Source organism: Ammodytes marinus (assembly GCF_949987685.1).
Source record: "Ammodytes marinus genome assembly, chromosome: 4".
Taxonomy (NCBI): Eukaryota; Metazoa; Chordata; class Actinopteri; order Uranoscopiformes; family Ammodytidae; genus Ammodytes; species Ammodytes marinus.
In genome coordinates this window covers 18,836,672-18,847,784 of record NC_137233.1, presented here as the reverse complement: position 1 = coordinate 18,847,784, position 11,113 = coordinate 18,836,672, and positions in this window count along the sequence as shown.

The following is an 11,113-nucleotide window of genomic DNA, read 5'->3' as shown; positions in this document are numbered from 1 at the left end:
TATATTGCTTGATCTACGATTTATTTTTTATGAAGTAATTTTAGTGTAAATTAAGTGTGACAACATTTTAAAAAATTAAGAAAATTGCTTTTTTGCGTTTGCCAAGGACACCAGAATGGACCTAGTTGAAGATTCCATTTCCAATGAGAGAGACATGCTGACCTTTTGGCAGGATTGGACATGTAACAGCACAAACAGCCACAACAAAGTTGACTTGTGACAGGCTAGAATGAGATGCAGCTTTACAAGTTGTTGCGAGCCCGGCCGGTTAGGGAAATTCTGTATTTTTGTCTGTCGTAGTAAAAAAATGGTAACTGTCCAATATCACCTCTCAACATGATATTGCTAAATAGGCTAAAAGAACATTTAAGTCTCGTATTGAAAAGATCCTGATCACCCATTTAAAAATTACATTCTGACTGTAGGCCTATCACATGCAGATGCTACCGGCCTTGTGCCTTGGCTTCATAGTGTCGCTGGCTAACAGTGTGAGCGTGAGGGCTAACATGGCCCTAACCTGCTGGCTTCTCTCTGCTACAAGCTGACCTCTAAGGCCCATCAGCAGAGGATGGACATGGACACGCCATATCCTCCAATGTTGTATCCATTTCACTAGCTGTGTTGTATTATCATTATGGTTCCAGACAGGGCCGGCGGCAGCCAGGGGCCAGGGTGGGCCGTGCCCACCCAAATGTGAGCTGTGCCCACCCAATAAAAAAAATAAAAATGTTTTTATTTTTTTATTTTTTAGGTGGAAGTCCAGACCCAGTATCGGACGGACCTGTTCATTCGCTGTACAAGAAAATGTCAAATCAAATTCAGACAATTAATTAATACTAAAGAATATACCATTACCATGCATTGCTTCTAATTGTATTATTGGGTGGGCAGGACAGCCTGCCTCCAAGTTACCCACCCACTTATAGTGGTCACTGGTCAGCAGCGCCGGCCCAAGGCATAAGCGAAATGAGCGGTTGCTTAGGGTCCCGACTGCCAGGGGGGCCCCCCCAAATTTATTTTTTATTTATTTAGTTTGTGTGTTTGATATCAACATCATATTATGTGAATGTAAATTATCATACAATAAAAGGAATACAATGTTTTGGTAGATAGTTAATATCTTAATAATTGAATCAGTTCATCTGGGAGGTAATCCGAGGTTAACTGATCACGTTCAAGTCCATGGCATGCACAGTGTGTATTGAGTTTATTTAAAAATATTTGAAAATGGGGCTGCCCTCAGTTGCCCATGCACTGTGTATAGTCTATAGCCTCGTCTGTGGAAAAAAAGATAACTGGACAACAGAGTTCTTCTGCTTCGTTCCTCTCACTGCATTTAAATTAATTCATTATATTACAGAAAAATATGTCCCGTAAAAGAAAAAGAGCTCCAAGCCCATCCCAGAGGACCCTGCATAATATTTAATTTCTAATTAAAATTTCTATGGGAAATCTATGTGCCTTTCTTCTATAGCTTCTAATTCATCCGACCCAGTGTCTCCAAATTATTTGTTCACACAAAATTCCTCAGATTTAGCCTCTTAATTTTCCTCTCAAAGTGCACCAGATTCATAGCCTGGAAATCCAGACCCTGATATCTTGAACGATAGAGGGTCTGGCGACGATCAATAGTAATTTCCAACTCAAGGGGCGGCTCCTACTCGTTCATTTCAAATGCCACTGCACGCAGTTGGATAGCACTACAACCAATCAGAGCGATGCACAAGGCGACGTAAGCCCCTTTCGTTTAGCGAACAGCTGTTAAACTGTTAAATTAAACGTTTGCCGTTGTCGGTCGGCAAAATAGAACATTCCACTTACTTGCTAATGAAAGATTTGAGTGCCGTCTTCCAAATCGTTAAGGGTCGAGGCCAAAGCAGTCTCAAACTCACACAACATATCCGCAGCCATCTCTGATGTTTACTATCACGGCTTCGACGTTGCATGCACGTCACTGTCGTCATCCGGTTACGTCCTCCCCAGAGTACCATATAAGGGGCTCTGGCGCGCCCGCCAGATTTCTGGCTTTCTTGATAAGCTTGAACGGAGCGTGTCCAGACCAACACGCGCAGCAAATTTTATTTGCCAGCGCCTAGTGGCAGGTCTGGGAATGCCAGGCTACCAGATTCATGCATTTCACTTTAAAAAGCTAAAAAAAAATCTCCCCCGGAACCACCTAGCAGGGTCGTGACCTCGGCTGGCTACTATTTTCACCCAGCTGGACATCAGAGGCAATAGTGGAAAGTAGTGTGTATAGTATATAGCTCTGGACTACCACCATCCAGGTTGCCCAGTCCCAAAGCTTTCTCTTCAATCAGCTCAGGCTGCCTACAATTAAAAAAAATATACATTATGTTGTATATAATGTATATTATATGTCATTCATAAACATTTGGGGAAAAAAACACGCAAGAATCAAATCTCCCACACAGCAACACTCCAAGTTTATTTGCATATTATGTTCTACACAATTCACAGTAAATGTGCCAAAAAGCAGACGCAGAGATCTTACAAGGGCTAAAAATTTCGGCTCGCGCGCATCTTCGGTCTCTCTGCCCAGTGTGCCCACCTAAAATTTCTACAGGCCCACCCAAATCTAACTGTCTAGAACCGGGCCTGGTTCCAGACACATGCCCCCCGTCAAATGTAGCATCGTTTTAGGGCAGCACACTCCCAAGGCCAGTAATGAGATTTGCATGAATGCATGACAGTCAAAGCTATGTAGCCTATTTTAAGTATAACAAAAAAAAGAGGGCACAAAAACTATGTTCATGGGGAAATAAAAAGGTAGTTTATATATTTATTTATATATTCTTGTATACAGTGAGCGATATCCTGCTGTGTAGGCTACTGTACAGTTGCTAGGAAACCACAGTGGAGTTTGAAACACTCCTTGTGTGGTGCATTATGCTGCAGTCTCAATGTCCATTATGCTCCTTTTGGATTCTATGGGGGATCCGCTACAGCAAATAACTGAATGAAGCTAATTAACCAATTGAAAACAATTCAACCTTTGAATAAATCCAGCCATGTGTCATATAGTTGTTTTGAACTATACTGGTATTTGTGTGTGTGTGTGTGTGAGAGAGAGAGAGAGAGATCACGTTGTACAATTTGATGAGACGACTGCTATTTGGGAAGATACTACCAACACCTCTAAAGCTATAGAAATGAACAGGTTAGTGGTGGAAGAGGGTTAGGGATTATTCAGGTCCTTATACAAATTAGTTTTAGATTTACTTTTTACTTATTAAGTTTTGCAATTCTTTCAATTCAGTTCTCACAAAACTCACCTGAGACTCCCACATTCCATTACAGAGCAATCATTTTACAACCTGCTACTGGATAGACTTCAGTATTTCCTACTGAAACATTGACTATCCTGGCTGGCTGCATGTGGCTCTACTGAACCACCAGAGGGGGCATTTGAACCACTGAACAGCAGCACAGCAACATCAGCTCACTACAGATGAACATACAGTAGGCTACACTTCTAGATGTATTTAAAATGTAGATATAGACGTATAGGGAAACAGTGATTAGTAAATGGTTGCACAAGAATATGATATATTCACATGAAGTTGATTGAGGTGGACGGACAGTTAGTTTTACATCAAAAAAGTTCTGCTATTATTTAATTTCATCTATTTATTTGATTTATATTTCAATACCTTTGAAGACAAATGTTTATGTTTAATAGTTTTCCATGTGTGACATGAGGTTTCATCTGTTAGCATCTATAATGTTACACATTGTTCACTAAATCCTGAACCTCTTTCAGTTCCAAACGCTGCTGTCAAGTTCCTGACCAAGTCTCCCCAAAAGTTCTCATGCTACTCCAAACCTGGAGTCGTTAGTACACTGGCTCCACATTGAATTAAAAATTCAGTTTAAGATCTTAATGAATCACTTTCAGAGCCTTGCGTGGTGGGGCAGCTGCCTGCATTACAGATTGACCTCATCCACACAACACCGGCAGTCATTTCAAGTCCTCGTACCAGGTTTTCGCTTTTTGTCCCATGCAGGCACCAGTCTCATGACAAAGGGACACTGTCCCTCTGAAGCTGTAGCTCCTTTTTTTATATAATTCTTTCACATCGAATTTAGGATTGTTAAAGTCTGTAGACATTTTTATTAAACTTCCAAAGACCCTTTTTCTTTTTTAGTTTTCCCTGTTTTTTGTATTTGAGCTGATGTTTGGATTTCCTGTCTGTTGCACTGCCTTTATACTGCTCAGGTCTTTATAATGCTATTATATTGCAGAGCACTTTGTGACATCTGTGCTAATTAACTTTATATTAATCACAACCTTTCAAACTGTAGAAATTCACTGTAGGTCTCAAGCAATGTTCCAATACTCAATTGTTTCCTACAGCTGCCATGTGCTACAATAGAGACTTATGCAGTACTTTATTCACACTAAAGTTAGCATTTAAATTATTCCGCTCCAAATCCAAATCAAATCAAATCAAATTAGTTTTATTTGTATAGGCCAAAATCACAAATATTATTCGTCTCAGTGGGCTTTACATTTCATACAATATGATACAATATGACACCCTGCCCTTACACCCTTAGCTCGGCTGAGAAAAAACTCCCAGTAAAAAACCCTTTACTGGGATTACATTTTTTTTTAAGAAATCTCAGGGAGAGTCGACAAAGTAAGGGAACCCTCAGGACGGACATGCTGCAATAGATGTCATAAGTAGAGAAAATCACGAAGGAATTTGATCATTGACCAGATGTTTACATGGTAATAGTAAAGTAAAGTGCGAATAGTGTGGATGCAGGAAGACTTCAGATGCTGCCAGAGGATCCACACCGTCCCGTCTCGACCAGGGAAAACTAAGGTTTCCAGCGCCGGGATTACGTCCCACGTCTCCAGGTGGCGTCCTTAACCACTGCAACATCTTCCGCGTTGATGGTCCATTCTCAGATGTTGCCAGAGGGGGGACCAGATCCACACCGTCTCGTCACCACCAGGGAAACTGGAAGAGGATAGACAGGCAACCAATGAGCAAAGCAAAAATGAATTTTAAGATTGAACAAGCAGGCGAGTAGAAAGAGTACTATCCTGATGGACGGTGAATCAGTGCTGATGTGAGGCAATAACAGGCGCAGAGCATCCGTTCATAGGACGGCTGATTCCGCACATCTCTCTTTAAGAATCGCTGTTGCTGGAAGAAAGCTCAGGAAACAAGGCAGGAGAAGATAGATCACACACACACACACACACACACACATCCTCCTACTGGATTGCACCCTGACAAACCGAGCAGAGTGTTGGATGGCACAGCAAGCTACAGTCCAACACGGCATTTCATAAAGACGCCAGTTACAGGGGATTAATCGTTTCTATAGACCAAATGACAAGGAATTGAAATGGGAATCATTACTGAACAGTGAAATAATCAAGGCATATAGCTTCATGACCTTCAGAGTCCCCACAGGCCCCAAGTTCACAGTGTATCATTTCCGCTGTGGTGATAGGATCAATTGATCAATAAATCTGTGGCAAAATATACACGGGTGGGCCACAAGACTGGTGCAGACCGGCGCGGGCAGTATGAATAAAAAAAAGCCTGTTTGCTGACACTTAAGTAGACGCCCGTGGACGTGCAATGAGGAAAGTATGTTCCGGCCTTGAGAGTTCTATGCAGCATCGTATCTGTTCCTTGGACTGCCCTCTTCTGGACAGATATCTCACATGTTCCTGGAATTTTCTGGAGCCACTGTCCCAGTTTAAGGGATATAGCCCAAAGTGCTCCAATTACCACTGTAACTGTTTCCTTCACTTTCCACATCTTGTTTAGCTCCTCTCTAAGCCCTTGATATTTTTCAATGTTCCTTCTTCTTGATGTTGCTGTTGCTATCACAATGGGCTTCTTCTACTGTTTGTCCAGCACCACAATGTCCGGTTGGTTAGCCATCACCATTTTATCAGGCTGGATCTGGAAGTCCCCCAAGATCTTAGCTCTGTCCATATTTGAGTGGTCGTCCACTGATCCCAGGGTCGGTAGTTTGCACCCAGCGTGGTAGCTGCTGCCACTGGTGTATGAGTCTGTGGAAATGGTTTAATGCAGTGCTTCTCAATTATTTTCTGTCATGCCCCCCCTAGGGGACAGAAATTTTTTCGCACCCCCCCTAAATTGAAATCCTATTGAGAACCTGCCAATATTTATTTATTTATCTGTACAAAACCACTGTATGAGTTTCTGGCACGAGCATTCTGCATACAATTACCTTATTATCAAATTAGATAACAAAAATTAACTGAGATAACTTCTGCAGCAAAAACATTCAAAGTTCAGTTTATTAGCTCAATTTGTAACATTTAAACAAGACTGCTCAGTCTGTGTGAATCTCAGGACAGAGAAACAAGAGCAAATGATTCACTGAGGTTTGCATTTCATTCAAAACATTTTTAAACTGTAAACATAGTTAAGGTGGTGTTTTTTATTATTATTATAGGCCAATAGGCCTTCTGTGATGCGATAACCAATAATTAATTTACGTTATTATTAGTCTACTTGCTTGATTTCTTTTTAAATAACCTACAGAGACACTTGGAGACACATGTGGACATTTATTTACTGCAAATCGCGGCCTTTCGCGCGGATATGACCATACACAAGCACACATAGCGCTTGCTAGCACTTAAAAAATAAAAATAAAAATTGTGTCAGTTGGAAATCAAGGCAGCCCGCGCCCCCCCTGACAACTCACGGCGCCCCTCCAGGGGGTCGCGCCCCACCATTTGAGAAGCACTGGTTTAATGAGAGGCAAATATAGTTGGATCAAAAGCCTCCGGATTTCTGATGGGAAGCAGCCTCTGCCGTTGAGCGTGTGAACGTATGCGTGAACGTGACAGTAGTGTTACAATCATATGAAAAAGTTTGGGAACCCCTCTCAGCCGGCATTATAATTGACTCTGCTTTCACAAAAAAAATATAAAAGTGGTATGTCTTTAATTTACCAGGAACAGCTAAGTACTGGGATGTTTTCCAAACAAAGATTTTTTGAAAAGCAGTATTTGGTTGTATGAAATAAAATAAAATGTGAAAAACTGGCTGTGCAAAAATGTGGGTACCCTTGTGGTTTTGTTGATTTTAATGCCTGTAACAGCATGTAAAACTGATGAATTTAAACACAAAGTTGGTTGGATTATGTTGTTAAGCCTTGCACCTCATAGAAATTTATTTTTAATCATGAGAACATTTATTTTAGGTGCCTAAATGCAAGTTGCACTTCTCTTTGACTCTCTGCTGAAGTGAGACAGAATGGGATCATCAAAACTGCTCCCAAAAGATCTTAAAAACAAAGATTATTCATTATCATGGTTTAGGGGAAGGCTACAAGAAGCTTTCCCAAAGGTTTCAATTGTCAATTTCTACTGTAAGGAACGTTGTCAGGGAATGGAAGGACACAGGCACAGTTGCAGTTAAACCCAGGTCTAGCAGACCAAGAAAAGTACAAGAGCGGCATATGCGGCGGATTGTGAGAATGGTTGCACACAACCCAAAGATCACCTCCAAAGACCTGCAAGAACATCTGGCTGCAGATTGTGTATCTGTACATGGTTCAACAAATCAGTGCAATTTGCACCAAAACATCTGTATGGCCAGGTGATGAGAAGGAAGCCCTTTCTGCGCCCACGCCACAGATACAGTTGCATGGAGTATGCAAAAGCTCATTTAGACAAGCCAGATTCATATTGGAAGAAAATGCTTTGGACTGATGAGACAAAAATTAAGTTATTTGGTCTTTATAAAAAGCAGATGTTTTGGTGCAAATTGCGCTGAATTGTTGAACGATGTACAGATACACAATCTGCAGCCAGATGTTCTTGCAGATCTTTGGAGGTGATCTGTGGGTTGTGTGCAACCATTCTCACAATCCTCCACCTATGCCGCTCCTGTTTTTTTCTTGGTCTGCCATGCCTGGGTTTAACTGCCACTGTGCCTGTGTCCTTCCATTTCCTGACAACGTTCCCTACAGTCGAAATTGACAATTGAAACCTTTGGGAAAGCTTCTTGTAGCCTTCCCCTAAACCATGACAATGAACAATCTTTGTTTTTCAGATCTTTTGGGAGCTGTTTTGATGATCCCATTCTGTCTCACTTCAGCAGAGAGTCAAAGAGAAGTGCAACTTGCATTTAGGCACCTAAAATACATTTTCTCATGATTAAACAGACATTTCTATGAGGTTCAAGGCTTAACAACATAATCCAACCAACTTTGTGTTTAAAGTCATCAGTTTTACATGCTGTTACAGGCATTAAAATCAACAAAACCACAAGGGTACCCACATTTTTGCACAGCCAGTTTTTCACATTTTATTTTATTTCATACAACCAAATACTGCTTTTCAAAAAATCTTTGTTTGGAAAACATCCCAGTACTTAGCTGTTCCTGGTAAATTAAAGACATACCACTTTTATATTTTTTTTGTGAAAGCAGAGTCAATTATAATGCCGGCTGAGAGGGGTTCCCAAACTTTTTCATATGACTGTAAGTGCTTTGAGTGTTCAAGTATGAGTAGAAAAGCGCAATATAAGTACAGTCAATTTACCATAAGTGCCCCATGGACCACCAGCCTTTTCCAGTCACTAGTATGATTTCTCAATATCAGCCACTAATTCCACATCCCACGTAGGGGCATGCCCTTCCATGATGGTTCCTCCTCATCATAGGGTTCCTGCTGCCTGTTAAATTCACTCAGGGCCATCTTCCTGAAGTTCTCCTGGATCTTTGTTGTTCCATGCTGGAAAGTGGCTCTGACACTCACTAGTCATCAGCTAGGAGAGAGGAGCTTTCTAGTCTTGATATCATTGGCCTCTATCACTTGCTCAGCCAGGTTGTTATACCAGCGGGGTTTATAATGACCAACAACGCGTATGTGTTGATGGCTTAGACCTTGTTCTTCCCATTCAGCTGACTCTTCAGGACCTGCCTTCTGTGTAGGTTGTGGCCACCTTCCTCTCGGCCTCTTTATGATTTCCATTTGCTTGTGGATCCCGAGGTATTTATAGTTGTCCTGAACATTTGCTATGTTGCCTTCTGGTAGCTCCACCCCATCAGTTATGACCATCTTACCTTTCTTTGATACCATCCAACCATACTTATCTAGTCGAACGGCATTCTGGTTGTATTTTCTGTAGATCCTTGTGATGTGGATCAGTGAGTCAATGTCAAGCTCACTCCTGGTGAACAACTTAATGTCATTCATGGAGAGGAGGTGGCTGAAGGTCCCTCCACTTATCCCTTACACTTACCCATATCCGTAGCAACTCTTAGGACGCACTCACACAGACCCCTCTGCTGTCCAGCGCCTGCAGCTCAAAAGTGGTTACTGCGCTCCCTATCGGTGTGGAAAGTGCACCAATTGCACAATGCTTTTAGTAAATAAACATGTTACTCCACACTGTCCAGTTGGTGGCATTTTCCCAGAAGAATATCGAGAAGAAAACTGTACAACAAAAGGGCAAAAAATATTAAGAATTTTATTTTCTGCAGAGACACTTTTAGCACTTTCTGCTCGTTCATTCTGGTGATGGGTTCCATGCTTGTGTGTTTCTACAGTCTGGTATTTACCTCCATCTTGCTGACACTGTAGACCTCTTCCCAGAACAACCACATGAATAAGACTGCACGTATGCATGCTTTCTTATAAGTCTTATAAGTATGTAGGGCCCAGTAGGTGTAGATCATATTAGACCCTGGTGCTGTCCAGCTTTTCATGTGAGACTCGTTCTTGGATGTCTGCAAGAAAATGGATACATTGTTTATAACACACTGCAATGTAATAGTAAGCCAATATAAGTGTTAATTCATAACTATAGTTAACAATAATAATGTATCCTGAGGACAAGCATATCTGAATCTGTATTAACCGTAACCAGTGCTGCCTTGAAGGTTCCTTTTGGGGCACAAAACACCAACCAGCAACATTTGGGCGAAAAAGCTACAGAAAGTTTTTCTGAATGTTTTATAGTAGTTTATGTACATTTACATTTTATTACATGAATAACACACTTTAGACACCATAGTAGAGGCTGATCTATCATCCTTCACACTTTATCTTGTACACTCTGGTTCCTATTTTCATTTTGGAAACATTTTCTTCATCAATTACTAAAACTAAGAAAGATGTCAACATCGTCCTTGGGGGCAACAAAGACAACAAGCATTCATGAAGGCCAGCAGACAAAGAAACATCTGCTGTGAACTGAGACAAACACAGGGGACTGGTGAGTAATCTTTGCAATTTTTTAAGGTGCATTGTGTATAATAACATGTATTTTCGCATCATCTAGTGGTGAATGTTCTAGATTGCAATGCTCGGTGTATACCCGTCCCGTTCCCATGTTTACATTATACAGCGGCTTTCTAGGAAAAGAGGATAGTTACTAAAGATGGCATTATCCACCACTGCCTCAAGTCTTTCCACAATATCAAGTGATGATGTGAAGTTGTATTGGTATTTATTCTATAGTACTTCTTATTCCACTTCCAACAGGTGCATTTCCCCATTTTGCCCACTACAAAAACGTGCACATTAACAAAGGCCGTTAAGTTTGTCAGTTCTGTGCTACTACTAAGGTCATAAAAAAATAACTTGTATTTTCAAGCGATTATACACTAGCCTAATGAAAACATAGGCTAGGTCTTCTTGTGAATATTATAATACATGTCTACCTATTCTGCTCTGAAAAACGCCAATTCCCTCAATCAATAGGTCTGAATAGGCTTATGTCTAGAATTGTGAAAAAGTTAGGCTACAAATGCTTTTCACTATTAAAATCAACATTGGACAATGCCTTCTACACTATGCACATTAAAGAGTAGGCTCGTTTCCTCAGCTGCAGGATCTGGTCAGAAACCATTAAAGTAGATTTCCTCCACTCTCACAAACCACTGCAGCTTTTCAGGAAACAAGATCAAGAGCTCTGAAGCTGATCATCGGATGGAAAAGGCGATCTTACTTAGGCCTATATTCGGTTATTGTTAGGCCTACATGAATCGGTGTTGCTGTTAGTTAGTTTGCCCACCCGCTGTGTGTGTGTGTGTGTGTGTGTGTGTGTGTGTGTGTGTGTGTGTGTGTGTGTGTGTG